Source organism: Lactuca serriola, chromosome 5 (genome assembly GCF_051521515.1).
Source record: "Lactuca serriola cultivar US96UC23 chromosome 5, Lser_US96UC23_V15, whole genome shotgun sequence".
NCBI classification, from domain to species: Eukaryota; Viridiplantae; Streptophyta; class Magnoliopsida; order Asterales; family Asteraceae; genus Lactuca; species Lactuca serriola.
This window is the reverse complement of record NC_136412.1, coordinates 329,734,782-329,746,571: the sequence shown is the minus strand read 5'-3', so window position 1 is coordinate 329,746,571 and position 11,790 is coordinate 329,734,782. Positions and strand designations below refer to the sequence as shown.

General features: G+C 41.4%; 1 pseudogene; it reads left to right on the top strand.

Moving 5' to 3' along the window:
- Positions 1-9,728: 9,728 nt before the first annotated feature.
- On the top strand, positions 9,729-10,460 carry LOC145050974 (secreted RxLR effector protein 161 pseudogene; annotated as a pseudogene).
- The last annotated feature ends 1,330 nt before the right edge of the window (positions 10,461-11,790 follow it).

Below are 11,790 nucleotides of genomic sequence, written 5' to 3'. Positions count from 1 at the left end.
TTAAGGATATTGGTGCACAAAATTTTGTGTGTAGTTTAATAATGAAAAGATACATTGTCTTTCTATTGTTTCTAGGTTTTAATTTCTATTGTTTCTAGGTTTTAATTAAGTTATGATCGAGGTTTTTCTATCGGTATGGTTGTAGTACTGTTAAATTGTGGTGGAGGTTGTATTAATGAATAATTTTAAAGATGGAGACTTGATGGTGTAAAGTGGTGTTAGTGACGGTATTTGTTAGAATTCTAAGGTGTAAAGTGGTTGTATCTTAAGAGAGTGGATTAGCTATTGGAGGTATGTGCTTGTTATTTCTCTTTGTTGAGTTTTTAATTTAGTTGTTATCCCGATCATGGATGAAAATTAGAATTAAAAGAATAGTGAGATAATTTGTTACAATTTTATAGGTGGTATTCATTTTAGCTCCTCATTTCTTAATCTTTACGTCTTTTTTAAAAGCAAAATTCCATATTTTTAGGAAAAAGTTTCATGGAAAAGTATATTCTCTACAGGCTGTCCATCAGAAAATAACTAGCTTAGACAGGTCTTACCCTATTTATAGATATTCGTGACCTTAAACGATGGTAATCAGTTTAGCTTTCAATCAAAATAATTTGTTGTGTTTTTCCAATTTAGCAAGAAGCTTTAAAAAGATCTCAAATTTCATACAATCCTGAATAAACATGAGAAAAGAAGAAGAATTATTTCATTCTTTTTATAGGCTGGAAATTGCTATGTATTTGGTGAAATAAATGTAAGTATATTGTTGTTTCCTGAATTTGCTCTTTTATTAAACTTGAAATTATAGCCCTACTAATTTTTTATTCCACTAATTTCTTTGACTTACTTTTTTTACAAGATTATTGCATGCCAAGATATTGATATCTTTATTTCTAGCTTTACGAAAGAACTTTTTTACTAATATGGATATTTTTATGTAAAACGATTAAAACAGATTGCAATAAACATATTCATACAACCACATCCATATTATGTGTGTTGATGTGTATTTGTATTGTTCTTTAGCAATGGAGTTTACAATGTTTACTAGAATAAAAAATGTTCTTTTAAAAAGGACCTTTGTAGACAGCATACTTAAGTTATTATTACACATAATAGCAACACACTTGCATTTTCCACTAGAAAGCAACAACTTAAAACTAACCCCTGATATAAGGAACATGGGAATGGTGGAAAAGTCTGATTCCTTGGCCGAGCAATAAGGGCAAATTTGGAATTGAAGGAAGTAGCAATAGATTTTTACACTTTTGCCAATATAAGTGATCTAGTTTGCTTTTTACCATAATAACAATGTGAAACATCCCAAAAATACAGTCTGAAAATTTCATTTAATTTAATAATAAAAATCATAGTCGATAAACCTCATATAAAAATCATAAGCAATGTATCTCAAAATATTATAACAACTGTCAAGTATATCAGAGTATAAACATCCCAGGCTGAACCAATGGTGTGTGCACTGCAATCTTCCCGAGCTCCTCTTTTGAAAACTGAGTACCTGAAACCAAAACTGAAAACTGTAAGTACAAAGCTTAGTGAGCTCCCCCAAACTACCACATACCATACAATAACATATAAAGAACTAACTAGGGCCTTGCTCACTGCATCAGACCGAAGTCCGGAACTGACTAGGGTCTCGCCCGGCATCGGACCGAAGTCCAAAACTGACTAGGGCCTCGTCCTCTGCATCGGACCGAAGTCCGGAACTGACTTGGGCCTTGCCCTCTGCATCAGACCGAAGTCCGAAACTGGCTAGGGCCTTGTCCACTGCATCCGACCGAAGTCCGGAACTGACTGAACATAACATAACATAATCATAACATATAACAATAACACATATATTGCATACTGCATCAGACCTCAGTCCGGAACACATAACACATAGACATGCCTGAATCACAAAGACATCAAGCATACTGAACTACTTCTCGGGACCACCTCGGCATCGAACCGCAGTCCGGAACTACTGTTATCTAAGTGGGCCGACATTGTGGCCGTAGACCCATTCCTTCTAGAAGGAAACTCAGCTCTCACTGCTGAAATCCTGATGACAAAACCCTAGTTGCTGGATGACAGATTCCCGAATTTGTCAATATCAAAATAGCACCCAATTAATAATTGGGTTCCCACAAATAACCATATGTAAATACTTGGGATAAATACTACTTTATCCCTAACTTAGCTTGATTCAAGCCCAAGGCCCAATCTAAAGGCCCAAAAGTTTGGAACTGGCTAGGGCCTTGTCCACTGCATCCGAACGAAGTCCGGAACACATAACATAACATAATCATAACATATAACAATAACACATATACTGCATACTGCATCGGACCTCAGTCCGGAACACATAACACATAGACATGCCTGAATCACAAAGACATCAAGCATACTGAACTACTTCTCGGGACCATCCCGACATCGGACTGCAGTCCGGAACTACTGCTATCTAAGCGGGCCGACATTGTGGCCGTAAACCCATTCCTACTGGAAGAAAACTCAGCTTTCATTGCTGAAGTCCTAATGACAAAACCCTAGCTGCTGGATGATAGATTCCCGAATTTGTCAATATCAAAATAGCACCCAATTAATAATTGGGTTCCCATACATAACCACCAGGTTGTAGAACTCGTTACTCGGTACCGGTTCGGCCGACTACCAAGTAACGAGTACTCAGGAGTACTCAGGGAGTACTCGGATTCGGTAATTCATGTAGAAATAGTTTTAAGAAACTTATATATGTCAAAACCATAAGTTAAAATCTTAAGTTGATTGAAATATATAACAAAATTAGATACATGTGAATACACAAAAACTGAAAAACACATAATGGTGTCACTTCATGAATAATTGCTAAAAGTTTAAGATATATATCTAGTAATAATCACATGTGTATGTGTTAAATAATAAATCGTCAAGTATATTTTACATATTAATCACCGAGTTGATCAAGTTTTACAACACTGCTTAGTTCAGTAAGGTGCCAATCGAGGGGTACTCGGGATTCTGTAACTCGCCTCAGTAAGGGGCCGAGTAGCGAGTACTCGGAGGAGTAATCGGCTAATTCGGTGAGTTTTACAACACTGCATAACCATATGTAAATACTTGGGATAAATACTACTTTATCCCTAACTTGGCTTGATTCAAGCCCAAGGCCCAATCTAAAGGCCCAAAAGTCTAACTATGACTCAAAGCCCAACATATGGCCCAATTTTTCAAATTGGGCCCAAACCTTTACATGGTCTCATCTAAGGCCCAGTTGTTCAGTCTAGTCCAACATGTCTCGTTCTAAGGGCTTAATATCATACGACCATCTAGGCCCAAACTATGGCCCATCTATGGCCCAATTTTCCAAATTAGGCCCACAACCTCCTATGGGCCTTACCCTAAAGCCCATCTAATTGTTCTAGTCCACATGATCATTCTCGGATGGCCCATTATTGGCCCAATTACCAAAACCCAATAGAAAGGCTCAACTTAAGGCCCAAGTGAACTTAGGGTTTCACATAAAATGACGATTAGGGTTAAGTGATTCTCACTTAACCCATTAAGGGCTTAATCCATTAAGACCTTTACTCTGCTAGATAAATCATATGGTGTAGTTGAGCTTAATACACAATCCAATCCCCAAAGCCCAAAAGTGGGGCCAAATAAGTCCAAAGCCCAAAATATCAAGAATTATGGTTTTCTAAACCCTAATTAGGGTTTCCCACCCACACATGGCACAATAGGCCCAAAACTAATCTTTAAGCCCATTAGGATTTTGCTAGTTGGGCACAACCCACTACCACCTCGGGTAGTGGGGCTCATTAGCGGCTCACGGCGGTGGCCACCACCTTACGGTGGTGGTTATGGTTCTTTTCATTATTCATTTTGCTAATTACAATTACAACTTTTAATCCATAATTAAACGCACCCACTAACTACTCTATCACACACACACATAGCCACCCTAGTGGTGGCCGGCGGTGGCTTGTGGCGGCAACCACCACCTCACGGTGGTGGTGGCGGCTGATCTTGATTTTCTGGCTAGACAAAAAGATCTAATGAAGGAAATACATCTACACACACCACAATAAACACACACTACGCCTGGAATAGCAACATAGCCACCCACCTCTAGGGGGCTCACGGAGGTCCGGCAGCAACATGACGTCCAACAGCAACAATAGCGGCACAACGAAAAGTGAGGGCAGCAGAGGTGGCGGCTAGGGTTTGCAGCGAACGGTAGTAGCAACGACTAAAGATGGCCCCTTCTCGATCTTCGTTCACGACAACATCAATAACCAAGAGTCACGGGAATGGCGGCGCTTGACGACAACGCTGCGGCTCCACAACGCTACAACGGCGGTCGTAGGCTCAGGTAGCCACCCAACCGCGAACCAAAAGAAGAAGAAAGAAGAGGAACGTCTGATAATATCGGGAACACCGCCCTAAATCGTTTCCAGCAGCCTTGGCGATCCTCCGACGCACGCGACGACTCCGACAATGAAGCTGATGTGGCGTTTTTGTTAAAAATAATTCAGAAGTTTTATTTAATTTGTTGCATGATTAAAATTGAATAGGAAAAATAAATCAAGGCCACGTGACAGATATGCCCCTGGTCTTTAGCAAGTAGCTGGTAGTTCCTATTTTTCTGCATTTTCTTTTGTTTAAATTCTAGGCAATATGTATGTTTGTTTGTATCCCAAAAGTTTGCTTTCTCATTTTCCAATCAGTGAATAAAGATACTTTGCCTCAAATATCCTTTGTGCCTTCACTCTGTCCTTTGTGTTGTGCAGCTTTCCCAGAAGGTTGTTAATTCCAGTTTTGCCCTTCCTGTCTTTCATCTGTTTTTGTCCCCTGTTTAGTTTCCTTTCCTGAGTCCAGTTCCCTCTTTTGGTGAAAAAGACTTTTGTTGCCCCTGCAAAAGACCAACATTGTGGTATCATAGCCTAACCTAGTGCATGCCAAAGTATCAACCTCGTGAAGAGATGACAGGAAACAACGGAAATGGCGAGAAAGAGAGTATGATCACCCTCCATTACCCTATGCTGTCAAGAAGCAATTATTCTGCATGGGCCATCAAGATGAGAGTTTTCATGCAGGCCTAGGGAGTGTGGGATGCAGTGGAACCCAAAACATCAAACACAGTTGTCGAGATGAAGAAGGATAAGATGGCACTAGCAGCCATCTATCAAGGGATACCGGAAGACCTGTTACTGTCCCTGGCTGAGAAGAAAACAGCCAAAGAGGCTTGGGAGGCGTTGAAAACAATGTTCATGGGAGTAGATAGAGTAAAGACTGCAAGGATTCAGACTTTGAAAACAGAATTCGAGGCACTGAATATGAAAGAGACAGAGGGTGTTGATGAATTTGCTGCAAAGGTGATCAATATTGTAAGCACTATGCATACTTTGGGGGACACAGTAGAAGAATCCTACGTGGTGAAGAAGCTACTAAGGGCTGTGCCATCTAAGTTTCTCCAAATTGCTTCAACAATTGAACAGTTTGGAGACTTAGAGACAATGACAATAGAGGAAGTAATTGGGAGACTGAAGGCCCATGAAGAAAGAATGAAGGGATATGGGGAGAATGATGAAAAGAAACTGCTGCTAACTCACCAAGAGTGGTCAGAAAGGAACAAGAAGAAGACTGAGGGAGATTCCAAATCTAAGTCGAATCGAGGAGGATTTGGGAACTCACGAGCACGAGGCAGAGGAAGAGGCAGAGGTAATGGTGGTCGTAGCACTCGTGGGAGAGGAGCGGGATCCGGGTTGAGGTATAAGCGACCGACTCGGCGAGTCGGCCAAGGTGACTCGGCGAGTCTGGTCTGAGCAAGGAAAACCCTAAATCCGGGACTTGGAGCTTATTTAAACGTCTCATTCTCTCCCTTAGGGTTCCTTTACTGCCTCTCTAGCACATATCACTAAACCCTAGCCACCATAATCGTTTTGGAGCAAGATCTACCCTTAGTGAAGCTTTTGGAGATTGAGAGAGAAGTTAGTCTTTGTGGAGCAAGAAGGGGGCCTTAGATCCAGAGTTGGTGGATCATTTCTGAGCATTTAAAGGTAATAAATCGTTACCTTCCCTCTTTTGTTTAATAGATCAACCTTGGCTATGTGATTTGGGGATTTTATGCCATGCTTAAGAACTATTTCGAGTTAGAAGCCTAGATCTGAAGTTGTTACTTCAGATCTGAGTGTATCTTGGCCTAGAAAGTCATAAAGCATCTGTTCTTGGGTTGATAGTGAAGCCTCTTTGTCTTAAACCCTAGTTTGGATTGTTTTAAGCCTAGATCTCTTGATCTACACGTAAAGTTTGCCACTTTACGTGGGGGATAGGCCTTAGAAGTATGGATCTATGAGTTGGAAGCCCTGTTTGGCTCGAAAAGCCACTGCATGGATTAAGGACTGAATAGACTCGGTGAGTCCTTCGAGTGGACTTGGCGAGTAGCTTGAAGATGAGGAGGAACTCGACGAGTGGGATGAACAGCTCGTCGAATCGGATGAAGTTAGGCATGAACTCGGCGAGTTAGAAGAACAACTCGACGAGTTGGTTGAAGATTGCCTTGGGCTCGGCGAGTCTATTCTTGGACTCGGCGAGTTAGGTCGTGAAACCCCAAACCCTTCGAGTTGAAACTCGAATCAGTGAGTCGGGTGGAGACTCAGCGAGTTGGACAGGTCAGGACTCGGGAATAGTTGACTCGGCGAGTCATGGACTGACTCGGCGAGTCGAGTCGCGAATAGAAAGATCCTGAGCATATGAACTCGACGAGTTATTAGGTGGACTCGGTGAGTAGGGTTGACCTGGAAGGTTGACTTTGACCAGGATTTTGACCTTGACCAGAGATGACCTAGTTGACCTTTGGAGGTCAGTTGGACTAAGTATTATTTTGGCATTGGTAGCTCGAGGAGCTAGTGGAGCAGCAGTTCGGAGTCAGAGGTCAGGAAGCAGTCAAAAGGATTAGCAGCATTAGTTCAGCAATCTCAGGTGAGTTTCCTTCCAGTAGGAACGGGTCTAAGGCCACAATGCCGGCCCGTTTAGCTAGTAGTAGTTTCCAGATTTGATTTGATGCAGTAGTTAGCATGTTTGATGCCTTCGTGGCTCAGACAGGATTTATGTGTTATGTGATCCGGGCTACGGCCCGATGTAGTATATGTGTGTTCATGCTAGTGGATATGTTTATGCTATGTTCAGTCAGCTTCGGACTTCGGTCCGATGTAGGGGACGGGGGTCCCAGCCAGCTTCGGACTTCGGTCCGGTGTAGGGGACGGGGGTCCCAGCCAGCTTCGGACTTCGGTCCGATGTAGGGGACGGGGGTCCCAGTCAGCTTCGGACATCGGTCCGATGTAGGGGACGGGGGTCCCAGTTAGTCCGGACTTCGGTCCGATGCAGGGGGCAAGGTCCCAGTTAGTCCGGACTTCGGTCCGATGCAGGGGGCAAGGCCCCAGTTAGCCCGGACTTCGGTTCGATGCAGTGGGCAAGGCCCAGTATGTGCTTATATGTTATTGTGTGGTATGTGGTAGTTTGGGGGAGCTCACTAAGCTTCGTGCTTACGGTTTTCAGTTTTGGTTTCAGGTACTCGGTTTTCAAAAGAGGAGCTCAGGAAGATTGCAGTGCACACACCATAGTCAGTTAGCAGGGGAACGTTTGACTCTGATAATGATATTATGTTCTGAATTAATACTCGAGAAATTATGTTATGACTTATGATACAATGTTTATAAATATGATTTTAGTAATGTTTTTAAAGAAATTTTTAGTTGTGATTTTTGTGTCGTTACACTTTAGGGCAAAGAGAAGGTTAGAGCTTGTCCATGGAGATCTGTGTGGACCAGTTTCACCACCAACACCTGCAAGCAATAAGTACTTTATGTTTTTTGTAGATGACTTCAGCAGGGTCATGTGGGTGTACCTGCTGAAATCAAAAGAAGATGCTTTTCAAATGTTCAAGATTTTTAGAGCAAAAGTTGAAATAGAAACAGGAGAGAGAATGAAGGTGCTTAGAACAGACCGAGGAGGGGAGTTCCTCTCCAACCAATTCACCACGTACTGCGAAGAAACAGGACTAGATCGACACTTTACTTCACCTTACTCTCCACAACAGAATGGCGTTGTGGAGAGACGAAACAGAACTGTGCTTGAGATGGTTAGAAGCTCCTTAAAGACGATGAGTGTCCCAGATGTGTTGTGGGGAGAAGCTATGAGTCATGCAGTCTACATCTTAAACAGAATAAGCACAAAAGCTCTAAAGGACACCACACCTTATGAGATGTGGACCGGTCGAAAGCCACATGTGGGTCACATAAGGGTGTTTCGGTGTACTGCGCACATGAAAATAGCCAAGAGTCATTTGAAGAAGCTGGATGATAGAAGAAAACAAGTCGTGTATCTTGGAACTGAAAAGGGATCAAAGGCTCATCGTCTTTTGGATCCTGACACAGGAATGATATATGTGAGCAGAGATGTAGTGTTTGAGGAAAATAAAACGTGGGCATAGGAGAAGTCAATCAAGATTAATTCGATACCAGGTATGAGCTTTACAGTCGAAGGTTTTAGTTTGGAAGAATTTCAAGGCGATGATCTGGACTCAAAGTCACATACTCCCCAACATGAAATCGGGTCTCCACGATTTGAGTCCGACTCGTCATATGGTGATAATGACTGGTTCGTAGGAGGTGAGCCCAACAATTCTCCATTGGACTCCCATGGAAGCCCACACAGCATACCCATAAATCAGTCGGGTACGCCCAATTTACCCACCTCACACGAGTCACCTGCTACACCGAGTACGCAAGTCGGAACACTAAGCACGAATTCAAGCTCCACAGGAGGAGGAGCCCCAAAACGATACCGACTTCTCACAGATCTGTACGATCAAACAAAAGAAATTGAACCCCCTGAAGAACTGTTAATGCTCCAAGATAAAGAAGAACCTAACTCGTATCGAGAAGCAAAAGAAAAGACTGGATGGGTCAATGCAATGAAAGAAGAGTTGACCTCAATCGAAAGGAATAACACTTAGAAGCTGGTTGATCTTCCAAAAGGACAAAAAGCAATTGGGTTAAAGTGGGTCTACAAGGTGAAAAGAGACCCTAACGGGAAAATTCTGAAGTATAAGGCGAGAATTGTGGCAAAAGGCTATGTGCAGAAACAGGGGGTCGATTATGATGAAGTTTTTGCTCCGGTGGCAAGAATTGAGACGATTCGAGTAATCTTAGCCCTTGCAGGTTCGAGCGGATGGAGGGTACATCACTTGGATGTGAAATCGGCTTTCCTAAATGGAAGACTAGAAGATGAAGTGTATGTAAAGCAACCTGAAGGCTTTGAAAGAAGAAACGAAGAAGGCAAAGTCTACAAACTTTCAAAGGCTCTGTATGGACTAAGACAAGCGCCCAGAGCCTGGAATGCTTGTCTAGACCAATACTTAAAGAAACTGGGATTTATGAGATGTTCTCTAGATTACTCAGTTTACACAAGAAAGAAGCAAGGGAGGATCTTGATAATAGGTGTTTATGTTGATGATTTGCTGGTCACTGGTAGCTGCCCTGATGATGTGAAAGAATTCAAGCAGGAGATGAGAGCCAAATTCGAAATGAGTGATCTTGGCTTGCTAACATACTACCTTGGAATTGAAGTCAGATGATGCTGGAATAACACTCAAACAAGAAGCCTACGCTAAGAACATCCTAAACAAAACTCGAATGATAGATTGCAATGCCACAAGATGTACAATGGAACACAAGCTGAAATTGACTAAGGATGAAGAAGGAGAACTGGTTGATCCCACTGAATACAGAAGCATTGTTGGTGCACTCAGGTATCTCACCCACACACGCCCTGATCTCTCATTCACAGTAGGAGTAGTCAGCCGGTTTATGGAGAAACCAACTGTCAAACATCTACAAGCAGTAAAAGGGATACTTAGATACATAAAGGGCACTCTCAACTATGGTTTGACTTATACCAAAGGAGAAAACAGAGTCACTCTCACAGGGTATTCTGATAGTGATTTTGGAAAAGATATGAATGATGGAAAAAGCACAGGTGGAACAGCATTCCATATGAATGGCAATCTAGTGACACGGGCCTCAAAAAAGCAACGTAGTGTAGCTTTGTCATCCTGTGAAGCAGAGTTTATAGCAGCAACCATGGCAGCTTGCCAAGGTATTTGGCTTCGGAGACTTCTCACTGAAATAACTGGGCAAAAGGTGCCACCTGTAGCTCTGTTTATTGATAATCGGTCAGCTCTTGAATTGATGAAAAACCTGGTGTTCCATGGGCGTAGTAAACACATTGACATAAGATATCACTTTATTAGGGAATGTGTTGAGAATGGGGAGATATTGGTAAGTCATGTGTGTGGCACCAAACAGAAAGCTGACATCCTCACAAAGACAATGGCAAAAGTGAAGCATGAAGAAATGAGAGATCTGATTGGAGTCAAGCCTATTACCAACTTCTGAATTAAAAGGGGAAAGTGTTAAAAATAATTCAGAAGTTTTATTTAATTTGTTGCATGATTAAAATTGAATAGGAAGAATAAATCAAGGCCACGTGACAGATATGCCCCTGGTCTTTAGCAAGTAGCTGGTAGTTCCTATTTTTCTGCATTTTCTTTTGTTTAAATTCTAGGCAATGTGTACGTTTGTTTGTATCCCAAAAGTTTGCTTTCTCATTTTCCAATCAGTGAATAAAGATACTTTGCCTCAAATATCCTTTGTGCCTTCACTCTGTCCTCTGTGTTGTGCAGCTTTCCTAGAAGGCTGTTAATTCCAGTTTTGCCCTTCCTATCTTTCATCTGTTTTTGTCACCTGTTTAGTTTACTTTCCTGAGTCCAGTTCCCTCTTTTTGTGAAAAAGACTTTTGTTGCCCCTGCAAAAGACCAACAGTTTTGATGACGAAGGAATGGCGGCGATGGGCCCCTGAACGGTCAGAACAACGGACGATGGTGCCAGTCGAACTAAAGAGTGGATGCTGGTGGTCCCTGTTGTCGTCGTTGATCGGAAGTGGCATGACGGCGGCTCAGGATATAAAGAAAGGGAAGGTGGCGATCGGTGGAAGGGATATAAGGTGGATTTGCGGCTTCTAAGGGCTCCTAGGGTTAGGGTTTCCAGCGAAATAAGGATACATATATACCCGCCCATATGAAATCTTTACCATAATTACAATTATGGTCCCTCCCCATGGGATCTTTTCATTTTTAATCCATTATTTACCCTTTTACCCATGATTCTATGATTTCCTTTCATAATAAATCCATAAATTACCAATAAACCCTTAAGCCTTCAAATATTTTCAATTTAAGTACATTAATAAACCAATCGCACCCCGACTTCTGTAATTATGACTTTTAACTCCTCGAAACTAACGTCTCGCTCAATTATTATTCATTTTAGGGCTTCTATATATTTATTTATTTATTTTATAAACGGAGTGTTACACAATGTTATTTCCCTTCTTTACCTATAATAGCAATGCATTTTTCTTTCTTAGCCAATAATAACATTACCCTTAGTGGGTAGTGATTTGTACTTAATATTTTTTTAGTCATACATAACAATTTATGCTTTACATAATTGTACTGTACAAATCTACTTTAATAAATGAAGGTTTTTTTTGCCACATGTCAAATTCTCATTCAATTTTCCAAATGTCATTTTGTGGTTATTTTGAATTATTTTTTTTCCCACATGTCATTTTATGAGTTTTTTCTATTTTATTAAATTCTACATAATATTTTTAACATAATAATTGTAATAAATATAGTAATAAACGAATATCATTTTATTAATG